The following is a 15,876-nucleotide window of genomic DNA, read 5'->3' on the forward strand; positions in this document are numbered from 1 at the left end:
GAAAAAAATCATCCATTCTATTGTCGACTAGTTTTTTATATAAATTACTTTTTATTAAAATACGTAGCAAGTGTCCGCTGTGCTTATCCCTGGGATGGTAGGTAGACAAATATTAGGGCGTGAAACGGGTTGAATAATCTGCTTAACCAAATAAAAAAAAAAATTCTGTAGGATTATTAAAGATAATTTGGAATATATGTAGGACTACTTTGCCTTTAGTAATGGCTTCCTGGTAATCTTTCATAAGATTTATATCTAAGAACATGCCAAACTGGGTCAGCCAAGGGTCCATCAAGCCCAGCATCCTGTTTCCAAAGGTGGCCAATCCAGGCCATAAGAACCTGGCAGGTGCCCAAAACCTAAGTCTATTCCATGTTACCGTAGCTAGTAATAGCAGTGGCTATTTTCTAAGGCAACTAGTTGGATAGCGTTGCCATTTTCTTTCAATTCTTAATTGACTTTTCTTGTTTTGTAGTGAGCTATTATACCAAAGGGCTATGTTCTCTTCCTTTTGAATATTTGTACTGGGGCAAATGTATCTAGAGAATTATATTTTGGAACTTTTTATTGTAAGCAAGAACAATACATCAAACACCAGTGCCCTTGTGACTTTGAAGTACACCCAGGATGACAATACAAGCCAACAGCAACTTCTTTTTCCATTCATCAACCCCCCTCCCCCTCCGAGGAAAAAAATACAGCAAGGAGTATCCAATTTTACAATATGAATAATTGTTTCTTCTCTGAACTTCAGTCCCTCTCACAGCAAATCAAGGACAGTTAAGCACCATACTTCTACCTACATGAGGAAGCGATTGTATTTTCCTAGCATGTAGACTGATGGACTCACTAAAGCTTGTTCAGTCGGAATCAGCAAATAGGAGGCTGGAGAACATTGAGAATGCTTTTAGGTCTCATAACCTTAAGAGTGTTGAATTTTCCAGTTATAAATATGATCTCCTCTCTGGAAATGTTTAAGCTGTATATCCAGCAAATTTTGAAAATCCAGCAATCTGCAATGCCTGTAATTATAAAAGCTTATCTCCAGCAGGCTGACCAGGTGGAAGAAGACGCTATTAGACAAACACAGATGTTGGATATCTCACAAATATTAGAAATGTCACAAGATATGAAAATCAATCAAAGACCACTGTTGGTCTCATTTGCTTTTTTGTCTGACTGAAACAATATTTTTAAATTTTTAAATTTCTATGGGCGTCAGATCTGGATTTATCCAGATATGATTAAGTCTACACAATTACGTAGAAAAAGTTTTCTTACTATGCGAGCCGAGAACATTCAATTAGGAGCTAGATTTAACTTGAGATACCCATGTAGAGGCTGTATAAGATATTTAAATACAAACTGTTTTCTTTGAGCCCTATCAGCTTAAAGCTTTTCTTTCTGCGCATACCTGTGTAGGTTTCACCAGCGGTTCGGCATAGATATGTTTGGCACTACTCGACGTAATCCATTACTATACTATAACTATGTATTCCCTCCTAGGCGCTTCTTTCTGCCCCCCCCCCCCTATATTGCCTATAATTTTGGTGCAGATATTGCTGAAAATGTATAAGGAATGTTTTCTTTGATTATAATTCTTGTTATGCACTAACATTTCTGTACAAGGATGTATTCTTGTGAATAATATATAATCTTGAAAAATAAATTATAAAAAAATGTCCTAGCATGTAGCAGATGACTCAGGACCAATGGGTATAGTGTACTCCTGATAGCTGGAGATGGAGTCAGATTTCAATCTGACGTCAGCACTACATATACCTGTGCAGGAAGCTCTGCTCTTCAGTATTTCTCCGTCTCCTTAGCAGTTAGGGACTCTACACATGCTTGCACAGTGTTAGACGAAATCCAAACCAAAGAAGAAAGAAAATCTTACCTCTACAAGACGAGCCCCGCTCTTCTGTGGTGATACCTAAGGGTCCCTCCCCCTGTCGAGAATTCCTGAGGTGATTTCAGAGATCCCTCAGAGGTAAGCCTCGGTCCGGTAGTCAGTTCCCGGCATGGACTTAGCCCCCAGGAACGGGAGTGGCTGAGAGGCAGCGGGTGCAATACAGAGTGCAGCGATGAAGGTATTCCCCTCTCCCCCCACAGTTTCCACCAGAAGAACAAAACCTTCCAGGCCCTTCTTGTCCCCGAGACGTGACTCCTCCAGGCAAAAGCTTCCCCTTAGTGGACACAGACACCTTGGAGGAAGGGGAAATCCCTCCAGGATGGAACCATGCCAAACCATGATGCATTTCTTCTCCAAAGACGAGCTATCAGATCTCATGTCTCTGAGCCTGAAGATGCTGGCCATCCCAGGCACAAGCTCCATAGCGGAACCAAAGACTAACCTGGTTTTGGTTGAGCTTCGTCAGGCCTCATGCCATTTCCCAATGCTACAGGCCGTGTTACAACTGATTGACCTGGAATGGAATGCCCCGGAGGCCAGCTTCAAAGGAGGACAGGCCCTAGAAGCTCTATACCCTCTGGGGAACCCCTCTGGGGAACCACTGCCAGGAACTGACGGCCCAGGGGCAATGGGACAAGGAAGAGTCAGGATCGAACATCAACCAACTGGAAGCCCGGGCAGTCAGACTAGCCTGCCTTCAATTCAGTCACCGACTTCGGGGAGAGTTGGACAACGCCACAACAGTGGCCTACATCAACTGCCAGGAAGGAACCAGAAGCCAACAGATGTCCCTGGAAATAGACCCCCTAATGGCATGGGTGGAGGCAAACCTACAAGGGATCTCAGCTGCCCACATCGCGGGAAAAGACAACATCACTGCAGATTACCTCAGCAGAGAGTCTAGACTCGGGGGAATGGAAGCTGTTGACCCCAGCCTTCCAGTTGATAGTAAACTGCTGGGGAACACCAGCCATGGATCTTCTGGCACCCCGGTCCAACACCCAAGTTCCCAAGTTCTTCAGCGGCAGATGAGAACCACAATCCCAGGGAATCGATGCCGTCGTCCAGACTTGAGCATCAAGATGGATTAGACGCCAAAGAAAAGTCCAAGATTGAGCTTTATTTGAATGGAGACTTAATTTTATACACATGCCCGACTCAGGCTGAGTTTCGCCCCACTCGGGGGCTGCCTCAGGGGCTGTATATGATCAATCAATATATAATATATGTGAGAACTCTTTAGGTTTACTGCACCAAAAATCTAGTAAGTTGGTGGTTTAAAAATTATGAAGGCTGGATGTTGTCTCCGCTCAATACATCAAGGACAAGGCAATGCCTTCAGGACCAGGTCCATTTTCAGGACCTGCACTACCTCTCGAATCTAAAGCGATGTTATAAATTTCGCAGGCATTAAATACTTTTCCAAGATCTAAACATGACACATCCTCAGCCTTCACCATCTGCAACACCAACTCCGCTCCTTCCGTCTCAGCCATCAGCACCATCTCCAATCGCTGATCGACCAGACTTGCCATGGACATCGTCCCCTGGTTCATCTACAGGATTCCCATCTGACCCTCCAGATGGTCTCCCAGAACCTTATTCCCCTCTCGAAGACTTGTCCTAAGCAAAGTTAATCGAGAAAGTAGGCGCTCTTTTTTTTTTTTTTTTTTTTTTTTTTTTTAAATATTGAGATGGGAAAGATCCCTGATCCTAGGTCGGAGGTTCTTGGAATACTGAAAATATTCGAAATGCCTCCAGAGCCAACAGCTCTTCCACGACATACAGTGCTGGATATAGTTATTCGTAAAATGTGGGAGAAACCTTTTACCACCATGGCCACATCGAGGAAAACTGACTTAAAATACCGTATGCGTAATTCAACAATTTACGATTCCACACAATTGCCACACAACTAAATAGTAGTGGAATCTGCACTATCAAAGGCGAAAAAGTCAAAACCATGCCCATTCACCACCAGGGAAGGACCATAAGTTTATGGATGACTTCGACCGTAAGGTATACCATTCATCCATGCTAGCAATAAAAATTCAACACCATCAGTTTTATGTAATCCAGTATTTATTTGAATGTCTTCAGAGGTTACGTCCCTTATGTTTAGCCTCTGATAACACCCTACCACAACCATTTATGGACATGGAAGAAGGGCTTCGCTATCTACTTCGGTCTGTATGAGTCGTTTGAGTCTTCCCCAAGGTCTTTGGCTACAGTTATAGCAGAAAGACGAATGGCATAGTTGAGAGCGAGCGCAATTAGGATGTTCACGATAAGTTAGTGGACAAACCATGTCTAGGAGACCATCTTTTTGGTGAGAAGTTTGGGGAAAGCGTTACTCTTCTTAAAGAACACTCGCATCTCTACGGACCCCCATACCTCGTCCAGAAAATTTTACCCTTCATTCAGGAAGAAATCCTATTCAAGGGCACCCTTTAAACCATACAATACCTATCGAACGCAGAATTATTCCCACCAGAGATACCAATTTGATTCATCGATCCCGTGGACGACCTTGTCAACAATGACCACAAAAGCCAGCACCACCTCAAAAACAGACTTCATCTTTTTGAGCTATCCCGAGCCACCTCCACCACCATACATAAGAGGTCGCCTCCAGCTATTTTATGCTAATTGGGAGGCAATTATCTCAGATTGGGTGCTGAACATCATAAGGGAAGGCTACCAGATAAATTTTGTAACACTCCCATGCCTCCCTCATATTCCTCCTCCCCCCCCCCCGAAATACATCAACCCACTCACTGTACCTTCAAGAACAGTTACAAAATCTACAAAGCCAAAAATCCATTCAAAGAATTCCAATGTCAAAGGAAAATTAGGGATTCTACTCCCATTATTTTCTCATTCCAAAAAGGTCCGAAGGTCTTCGACCCATCTTTGACTTACGGAATCTCAACAAACACATTCAAAAAGAAAAATTCAAGATTGCCTCTCAAGACTATTCTTTCCCTCCTACAGCCCGACGACTGGCTATGTTCCATAGACTAGAAGGATGCGTACTTATATAAACCCATGCACCCTTCTTCCTGGTAATACCTTTGCTTTCAAGCTCAGAACAGCCACTATCGATACAAAGTTCTACCCTTTGTCCTATCTTTGGCCCAAAGAGTGTTCACAAAATGTTTAGCGGTGGTGGTGGCTAACCTCAGACAACTGTCAATCCAGCTTTTTCCCTATCTGGACGACTGGCTTTTAGTAGCCTCTGATCAGGCTACTCTATGGAATCACACGTTCCAAACAATTAATTGCCTTCAGACATTGGGCTTTATAATAAATTACGAGAAGTCCAACCTGCAACCGACCCAAACACTACAGTTCATTGGAGCACTCATTGATACTACACTACAGAGAGCATACCTTCCGCGGGACAGGATTCAAACTCTATTCTCACTAGCTCGATGTCTATGCAACCGATCACATACTTCAGCACGTCAAGTTCTCCAATTACTGGGTCATATGGCGGCAGCTATCCATGTAGTTCCCTACACAAGACTACACATCCGCCGCCTACAATGGGGACTAAAGGATCAATGGTCTCAATACTTTCCACCCCTCTCAACCAGGATACAACTTACAACTCAAATGCGCATCGACATTCAATGGTGGAAAAACACCAACAACCTGACCTCTGGAGCACCTTTCCGGTTACCTCCCCATCAACTTACACTCGCAATGGATGCATCCAGGAGGGGCTGGGGAGCCCATCTGAGCAACCTAAAGACTCAAGGTCTCTGGTCTCCTCAGGAGAGCACACAACAGATCAACCTCCTGGAACTTCGAGCCATTTGGAAAGCGCTTCAAAACTTCTCCCCTCAAGTTCGGGGCAAGCATCTCATGGTATACACAGACAACCAAGGCGCCATGTTCTACATAAACAAGGAAGGAGGGTCAGGTTCATGGATCCTCGGTCAGGAAACACTTCGAATACTGATGTGGGCAATAGCAAACAAAGTTTCAATGCAAGCCACTTCCCTTCCAGGTTTAGACAACGTCACGGCAGATCGCCTCAGCAGAATTTTTCATCCATACGAATGGACTTTGAATCGAGAAGTAGCAACAAGAATCTTTCAATGCTGGGGCAACCCGATAATAGATCTCTTTACCACAGAACAGCTGTCAGACACAAACATTTTGCTCCATTTACCCGAGCAAACTTAGTCATGCTCCAGATGCCTTTCTCATCCCATGGACGGAGGGCTTGCTCTACGCTTACCCTCCCATTCCGTTAATATCAAGGACAATTCAAAAATAAGAACTTAATAGCAGGTAATGGACTTCTCCTCCAAGAACTTATCCAATCCTTTTTTTAAACACAGCTATACTAACTGCACTAACCACATTCTCTGGCAACAAATTCCAGAGTTTAATTGTGCGTTGAGTAAAAAAGAACTTTCTCCGATTAGTTTTAAATGTGCCCCATGCTAACTTCATGGAGTGCCCCCTAGTCTTTCTACTATCCGAAAGAGTAAATAACCGATTCACATCTACCCGTTCTAGACCTCTAATGATTTTAAACACTTCTATCATATCCCCCCTCAGTCGTCTCTTCTCCAAGCTGAAAAGTCCTAACCTCTTTAGTCTTTCCTCATAGGGGAGTTGTTCCATTCCCCTTATCATTTTGGTAGCCCTTCTCTGTACCTTCTCCATCGCAATTATATCTTTTTGAGATGCGGCGACCAGAATTGTACACAGTATTCAAGGTGCGGTCTCACCATGGAGCGATACAGAGGCATTATGAAATTTTCTGTTTTATTCATCATTCCTTTTCTAATAATTCCCAACATTCTGTTTGCTTTTTTGACTGCCGCAGCACACTGCACCGACGATTTCAATGTGTTATCCAATATGACACCTAGATCTCTTTCTTGGGTTGTAGCACCTAATATGGAACCCAACACTGTGTAATGATAGCATGGGTTATTTTTCCCTACATGCATCACCTTGCACTTATCCACATTAAATTTCATCTGCCATTTGGATGCCCAATTTTCCAGTCTCACAAGGTCTTCCTGCAATTTATCACAATCTGCTTGTGATTTAACTACTCTGAACAATTTTGTGTCATCTGCAAATTTGATTATCTCACTCATCGTATTTCTTTCCAGATCATTTATAAATATATTGAACAGTAAGGGTCCCAATACAGATCCCTGAGGCACTCCACTGTCCACTCCCTTCCACTAAGAAAATTGCCCATTCAATCCTACTCTGTTTCCTGTCTTTTAGCCAGTTTGCAATCCACGAAAGGACATCACCACCTATCCCATGACTTTTTACTTTTCCTAGAAGCTTCTCATGAGGAACTTTGTCAAACGCCTTCTGAAAATCCAAGTATACTATATCTACCAGTTCACCTTTATCCACATGTTTGTTAACTCCTTCAAAAACGTGAAGCAGATTTGTGAGGCAAGACTTGCCCTGGGTAAAGCCATGCTGACTTGGTTCCATTAAACCGTCTTTCTATATGTTCTGTGATTTTGATGTTTAGAACACTTTCCACTATTTTTCCTGGCACTGAAGTCAGGCTAATCGGTCTGTAGTTTCCCGGATCGCCCCTGGAGCCCTTTTTAAATATTGGGGTTACATTTGCTATCCTCCAGTCTTCAGGTACAATGGATGATTTTAATGATAAGTTACAAATTTTTACTAATAGGTCTGAAATTTCATTTTTTAGTTCCTTCAGAACTCTGGGGTGTATACCATCCGGTCCGGGTGATTTACTACTCTTCAGTTTGTCAATCAGGCCTACCACATCTTCTAGGTTCACCGTGATTTGATTCAGTCCATCTGAATCATTACCCATGAAAACCTTCTCCATTACGGGTACCTCCCCAACATCCTCTTCAGTAAACACCGAAGCAAAGAAATCATTTAATCTTTCCGCGATGGCCTTATCTTCTCTAAGTGCCCCTTTAACCCCTCGATCATCTAATGGTCCAACTGACTCCCTCACAGGCTTTCTGCTTCGGATATATTTAAAAAAGTTTTTACTGTGAGTTTTTGCCTCTACAGCCAACTTCTTTTCAAATTCTCTCTTAGCCTGTCTTATCAATGTCTTACATTTAACTTGCCAATGTTTATGCTTTATCCTATTTTCTTCTGTTGGATCCTTCTTCCAATTTTTGAATGAAGATCTTTTGGCTAAAATAGCTTCTTTCACCTCCCCTTTTAACCATGCCGGTAATCGTTTTGCCTTCTTTCCACCTTTCTTAATGTGTGGAATACATCTGGACTGTGCTTCTAGAATGGTATTTTTTAACAATGACCACGCCTCTTGGACATTTTTTACTACTTTAGCTGCTCCTTTCAGTTTTTTTCTAACAATTTTTCTCATTTTATCAAAGTTTCCCTTTTGAAAGTTTAGCACGAGAGCCTTGGATTTGCACACTGTTCCTTTTCCAGTCATTAAATCAAATTTGATCATATTATGATCACTATTGCCAAGCGGCCCCACCACCGTTACCTCTCTCACCAAGTCCTGTGCTCTACTGAGAATTAGATCTAAAATTGCTCCCTCTCTCGTGGGTTCCTGAACCAATTGCTCCATAAAGCTATCATTTATTCCATCCAGGAACGTTATCTCTCTAGCGTGACCCGATGATACATTTACCCAGTCTATATTGGGATAATTGAAGTCTCCCATTATTACTGCTCTACCAATTTGGTTAGCTTCCCTAATTTCTCTTAGCATTTCACTGTCCATCTCAGCATCTTGACCAGGTGGACGGTAGTATACCCCTATCACTGTAGTCTTCCCTGACACACAAGGGATTTCTACCCATAAAGATTCAATTTTGTATTTAGTCTCATGCAGGATGTTTATCCTGTTGGACTCTATGCCATCCCAGTCATCAAGGACAGGTGGCCGCCATCAAGGAACAGGTGGCCGCATTGTCATGCTACGGAACCAAGAGCGAGAGCGGCAGCATAGCCTCTCACCCGGATGTCTCCTGCTTTCTGAAAGGAGTCAAGCAGATCTAACCACCGCTAAAGTGGCCGGTGCCTCGTTGGAACCTCAACCTGATCCTAGATTTCTTAGCAGGAGCTTCCTTCAGACCTCTTCGCAGCCTGCCTCTCAGACTATTAACATTGAAGACAGCCTTCCTGGTGGCAGTCTGTTCGGCCCGTTGTATATACAAGCTACAAGCACTGTCCTGCCCCGGAAACAGACTCACCCCGGGAAACATCCAGTTACGCACAGTTCCATCATTCCTCCCCAAAGTGGTATCTAACTTCCATCTCAACCAAACCATCTCGCTACCATCGCCAGATGAACATAACAATTCGGAAGAGTCTCACAGCCTATGCCATCTCAACGTCGGCAGACTTCTAGTCCGATACCTGGAAAGGTCGGAATCTGTACGAAAGACGGACCATCTGTTCGTCCTTCACAGCGGGAAGAAGCAAGGGGAAGCGGCCTCACGAGCAACCACAGCCCGCTGGATCAAAACGTAATCAATGCAGCCTACGTAGAAGCAGGCAAGCCACTGCCTTACAAGTCAAGGCACATTCTACTAGAGCCCAGGCAGTGTCCTGGACAGAAACCAAGTTGCTGTCACCTGCCGAGATCTGCCGGGCGGCGACATGGTCCTCCATCCACACCTTCTTCAGATTTTACCGCCTAGATGTTCAGGCTCGGGATGACACAGCATTTGCAAGGGCAGTACTAAGTGGGTCAGGGGCAGCCTCCCACCCGGTTCGGAAGTAGCTTTTATACATCCCATTGTTCCTGAGTCCATCTGCTACATGCTAGGAAATGGAGAAATTACTTACCGGATAATTTTGTTTTCCTTAGTGTGTAGACAGATGGACTCAGCATCCCACCCACAGCTGCCATTACTCATGGAATTCTTGGGTGATATCCCCGAGAGCGAGTGATTCACGGGTAAGCCATGCTTTCCTCCAGCTAGGACACCCATCCTACCGGGTGTCGACATTCTCAGTTGAGGGCACTGGCGGTCTCCAGCTTTAACCAATTCAACTGGTTCAAATTAATTGTTAGCCAAGTAAGTTAATCAAGTTATTCAAATTAGTCAGTGACACATATATCCACAATGCTTTTTGAGGAGAATACTGAAGAGCCGCACTTCCTGCAGGGGTATATGTACTAGGGCTGACGTCAGATTGAAATCTGATCCGTCTCCAACTGCTATCAGGAGTACACTATACCCTTTGGTCCTGAGTCCATCTGTCTACACTAAGGAAAACAAAATTATCAGGTAAGTAATTTCTCCATTGTCTATCAAGAAGTCGATGCGCGAATAGGAGTTGTGCGGATTCGAGTAAAACGTATACATTCTGGATGTGGGGTTATGGTGCCTCCATATATTTATCAGCTTCCACTTTATCAAGGAATTTACTATCTTCCTGGCTTTATTGCAGTGATAATGTACTCCTCCATTAGTACTACCTGAATTGTCTTTGATAGGGTTCAGTGTTAAGTTAGTCTTCCCCCAATATGATATAACCATCTCCCTCCTTGTCTAATAGTTTTTGAACCTGGTGCCAAAATATAGGTTGGTTTTGGTTTGGGGCATGTATGGATAATAGAGAATAAATTTCATGCCGTATTTTAAGTTTGAGGAATATATGTCTGCCCATAATGTCCTTTTTCTGAACTAAAGTCTCAAATGTCACGTCAGAGGAGTTTAGGATGCCTGTACCAGCTCATTTTTTTCCTGGCCGGCCATCCTCCCCGCGCGGACCCATCGGGGTCAGGGTAGCTGGACAAGGCCTCGGCCTCCCGCGCGGCTAGTGGCCAGCGGAGAAAAAGAGCAGGAGCCCCGAACCGGCCCAGCGCAGGAGGGACACGCGGTAAGCCCGCCCACCTCCCGACGTCATCTAAAGTGCCCTTAAAGGGCTCAAGACCCCCTCAGGCGTCGCGCGACAAAGGGGCCTGCCCCTTTGTGCGCCCCAGATCAAAGAAGAAGCCACCCATGCTTATTGTCGACCGATATCCCACCCTCTCGTAACCTAAACGCACTGGCCACAGCTCCCCACAATCACCAGCCTCTCTCCAGCAGTCACCCAGCCTCTCCAGTTAATCAACATGATGCAAACCTTCCCTATCATTCCGCACTCATTCCTCAACAGAGTTAATTCACCCTTACCCAAGACACAACGTTCTAAGAGATCCCTGATCTCCATTATGATTTCCCCTCTAACCCAATTCCTAGGTCTATCCTTAATCACACTAACCCTCCTCAACTCCCAATCTGTCAAAAAAAATCTCATTTGCTCAACGACTACTTACTGGACACCCAACCGGACCTGTGTGCTATCACTGAAACATGGTTGAAAAACACGGACACACCCCAAATCAACCAATTACCGACTCAACTATACGTCTTCCATCACCATAACTAAAAAAAGAGGGGGAGGATTACTGCTAGCTGCAAAAAAAGAATTAAGACTAACCCAGCACAAAATTAAAACTTCAACCAAACTTGAAATCGGGCTATTCAAATCCACTCAACTCCAAATCTGCCTCATCTACACCCCGCCTGGGCTCCTAGACTCCGACCCATCGCCTCTCATAGAACTTGTAGCCAAACATATCAATACCAACTCACCAGCGATCCTGCTAGGAGACTTCAACATTCATGTTGACTCCCCATCCCCCTCAGCCAACTGCGAAGCCCTCCTCTCCTCCTTCATGGCCATGGGCTTCAAACAAATCATTAACAAACCCACGCACAAAGCAGGACACACGCTAGATTTAATATTTACGAATGACCCGATCTTGACCACTTCTCCTCCTACCTGCACCCCCATCCCTTGGTCAGATCACTCGATTATTGAAACTGAAATATCCATAAAGAAAAAACCCACCACCAACATCACCAAATCCACGATCCAATTTAGAAAAACATGCTCCATGGATGCTCTCAGCAACACGCTCACCAAGGAACTAACTAACCTGGACCTCACAAATGCGGACACCGCCATGAACTCCTGGCTAACTATCACCCACGCAGCAGCTGATAAAATATGCCCCTTGACATCCAAAAATATTAATCCTGCCCGTACTAACAAAAAACCCTGGTTCTCATCAGAATTAAGAACACTTAAACAAAACCTTCAACATAAAGAACAACAATGGCGGAAGAATCCCACCACCACTGCTCGGGCCTCCTACAAAACCACAATGAGCTACTATAGGGCCACTATTCTTCGTACCAAAAGGGACTTCTACGCCAAAAAAATACACGGCTTCCTATATGACCCAAAAACACTCTTCTCATATGTTGCCACACTCACCACCCCTATTCCTCCAGTCATCCCGGAAGAAGCAGCACAAAACAAATCCTCCGAGCTGGCAGTTTCTTCGACAACAAAATAAATTTACTTATCCCTCTAACATCTTCCAACCCCATTCCTAACTCCCAGCCTCCTCCTGACCGAAACCATGCCCCATTGACACACAAACGGTCTCTATAATCTTTTGATACTACATCATCCCTGGAAATAGAATCTATCATCAAGAAAATGAAGCCCTCTTCGCACCCTATAGACCAAATCCCGACCAAACTCCTTCTCACAATCCCTAACATCATCGCCAAACCTTTGGCCAACATCATGAACTGTCCCGGATGCTTTAAAAACAGCCTCGCTGAAACCATTACTAAAAAAACCCAACTTGGACCCATCTAACCCCGCAAATTTTCGCCCTATCGCTAACCTACCTTTCATAGCCAAGCTAATGGAAAAGCTGGTCAATACTAGACTCACAGACTATCTCGAATCCCACAACATTCTATATCCATCGCAATTCGGTTTCAGGAAACTCAGAAATACAGAATCTCTCCTACTCTCATTAACGGACAACTTCCTGTTGGGTCTCGACAAAGGTCAATCATACTTACTAGCTCTGCTAGACATCTCGGCAGCGTTCGACACAGTTAACCACACAATCCTCATCAACCGTCTGATGGAAATAGGCATTTCAGGTGCTGCACTCCTCTGGTTAAAATCCTTTCTAAGCGACAGATACTATAAAGTTAAAATAATCAACAAAGAGTCTCACCCTGTAGCTGCCAAACAAGGAGTTCCCCAGGGTTCCTCACTCTCGCCGACCCTATTCAACATATATCTTCTCCCCCTATGCCAACTCCTCAATAATCTCAACCTCACATACTTCATCTATGCGGACGACGTGCAGATCCTGATCCCCATCAAGGATCCCGTTTCCGACACTCTAAACTACTGGAATAGCTGCCTCCACGCCATCAACCTCCTTCTCACAAGCCTCTGCCTCGTACTCAATACGTCCAAGACTGAACTGCTAATCATTTCCCCCAATGATGATAACCCGCTAGCCTTCAAAACCAACACACCTCTAGTAAATCAAGTGAGAGACCTTGGGGCATTCCTAGACTCCAGAATGAACTTCAAAAAATTCATCAACACCACCACCAAAGAAGGTTTTTACAAACTACAGGTACTAAAACAGTTAAGACCTCTCCTACACTTCCACGACTACCGTTCGGTCCTTCAAGCCATACTATTCTCAGAGATTGACTATTGTAATGCGTTGTTGCTTGGTCTCCCGGCCTCTTCTACCAAACCTCTTCAAATGCTGCAAAACGCTGCAGCCAGGATCCTCACAAACTCTCGCCGCATGGACCACATCACCCCGATTCTAAAAATACTCCACTGGCTACCCATTCGCTACAGAATTCTCTTCAAGACACTTACTATTATCCACAAAAATTTCAGGAATCCTCGCTCCAACTTACCATACCCCTCAAACCACATTCCTCTGCAAGACCCACCAGATCTGCATACAGAGATTCCCTCCAGGTTCCCCCAAAAAAATCCATTCTCCACAACACCATTGAAAAACGTGCACTATCAATTGCCGGTCCACATCACTGGAACTCTCTCCCGCCAGATCTCCGCCAGGAAGATTGCCATATCACTTTCAGAAAAAAATTAAAAACAAGCATACCCCTGAAGAAAGCCGCAGGGTCACCCCCACAGTCACATACCCCGCGGTTGCGTCCTCTTTCAGCAATTCAAAGGAACTGTTTTTCGGCTAACTGCACTTTAATATAACTTGCCTAATATTACACAAGATGTAAATTTGTATATAATGCTTACCATGTAAGCACTTACGTTTCTGCTTATTTGCTCTGCTCTCCAGGTAGAAATTGTTTAACCTATCCTCTTTTTCTCTAACAGCCCAGTTCCACATTCCCTGTTATAATGTAATTCTTGCTTTCACTGTTAACTGTTTTTTTCCCCCTAGTTCATTGTAAACCGGTACGATAAGACCTGGTCTTGAGCATCGGTATATTAAAAGAATTTAAATAAAATAAATAAATTTAGCCTTAGTGCTTGCTGCTGCCAGGAAGATATGTGGGAATTCCTTATAATTTAGGAGATATTCATGGTCTTTGCGCAACTGAGTCTCTTGAATGAAAGCAATATTAGCTTTGTGTTAAGAGCTCCCTGCAATAAATATCTTTTCCTGTGGGTGTTAAGACTCTTCACATTAAGTGATAGAATTTGTTACAATCACTGATGTTTCAAATCTTGGAACTAATATTGTCCTGATATTTAAATGAGAGATAATCTGGATGTATTGTGGGTCTGCGTTCCCTGTCATTATCACATAAGATAGTGGTATAAGAGTATTTATTGATGTAGCAGTGTCAGAGCCCTCCCAAGGATATACGTCCCCCCATTATTGATCTGCAACTCTTCTCTCATGGATCCCGGTCTTGGAGGGCTGAACTCCTTCAACCAGACAGCCCCGTGGGGGCCCCCCCCCCCAACCTGAATAATTATAACATGAATTCTGCTTGCCACCTTATTTCATAAACAAGTAAATTGATATCGACATTAATGAACACGAAAAGGAAATTAGTCCACCTGCTATAGTTAAGCGTATGTCTCTATGTATCAGAGATGCAAAGAACTGTAATCACCATCTCTATCTGGTCAGAGCAGAGTCAACTTGCTTTTGGGGATGCTCCTTTCTGTGTAGCTTGCAGCTTCTCACAAGCTCGCCTCTGTTTTCCTGCACGCCGCCATGTTGGTTTCGTCCCTTCGGAAGCTGTGATGGAGCTTGAAAGCTGATTTCCAGTCCCACCTCGCGAAAAGCTGCTATAGCTTCTGTTACTGTCCTTATCCGGCACGTGATGTCATAATGTTGAAAAGAGTGAGAGGAAAATTCCACCTGAATCGCACTTCATTTCTATGTAGTGCTTGTGTGACTGGTTGTAGCTCATATCTCTTCATAAGTGTGCTGGATGCTAGATCCTGAAAGAGGGCCATCTCCAGTCCTTTCCACTGCCATTTTTGCTTTGCTCTCACTATTCCCATGATTTTCTCTTTTTGCTGAAAGCTGTGGAAGTTGTTTATATTTCGTGCATTGTTGTTCCTCCTTGCACTTAGAGCTCTATGGGCCAGCTCTATTTTGATGGTACTGGCTTCTAATTCTTCCATTTGAGCAGATTCCCTTTGTTTCTGTAACATTATGAAGGCGCAAATCTCCATGGCTATCACTTTACAGTCTTTGTATTCCGCTGTCTCTGGAATTCCCTTAATTCGTATATTCGATCGGTGAGAGCAGTTTCCTAAATCTTCTAGGTTTTCATTTAAGGCAGTGAGCTCCTTTTGCATTTCATTCTGGGCTAAGGTCACCTCTTGAAGTGCCAGCCCGTGTCTACTTCATCTATTCTTTGCCCCAGGGTCATAATTTCCTTCCGGATCTCAGAGAATGAATTCAGCATTTCTTCTTTATGCTGCCTCATCTCACTTCTAAGCTCCAAAAACCATTCTCTAATTATTGTTTTAGTGGGTAGGTCTGCTAAACACGGCGTCTCTTCTCCCTTGCTTTGTGGAGAGAGAATTGGGGCCTCAGTGTCTGACCCCTCCACCTCCTCAGCAGCGCTGGCCACGTTTCCAGGCTTTGATTTTTG

General features: G+C 44.0%; 1 protein-coding gene across 3 annotated transcripts in view; it reads left to right on the forward strand.

Annotated features, from left to right (window-relative positions):
• SRF (serum response factor) overlaps window positions 1-15,876 on the forward strand; it is a 240,623-nt gene that overhangs the window by 13,868 nt on the left and 210,879 nt on the right. The window lies entirely within an intron of this gene.

The sequence above is a fragment of the Rhinatrema bivittatum genome, chromosome 3 (assembly GCF_901001135.1).
Source record: "Rhinatrema bivittatum chromosome 3, aRhiBiv1.1, whole genome shotgun sequence".
Taxonomy (NCBI): Eukaryota; Metazoa; Chordata; class Amphibia; order Gymnophiona; family Rhinatrematidae; genus Rhinatrema; species Rhinatrema bivittatum.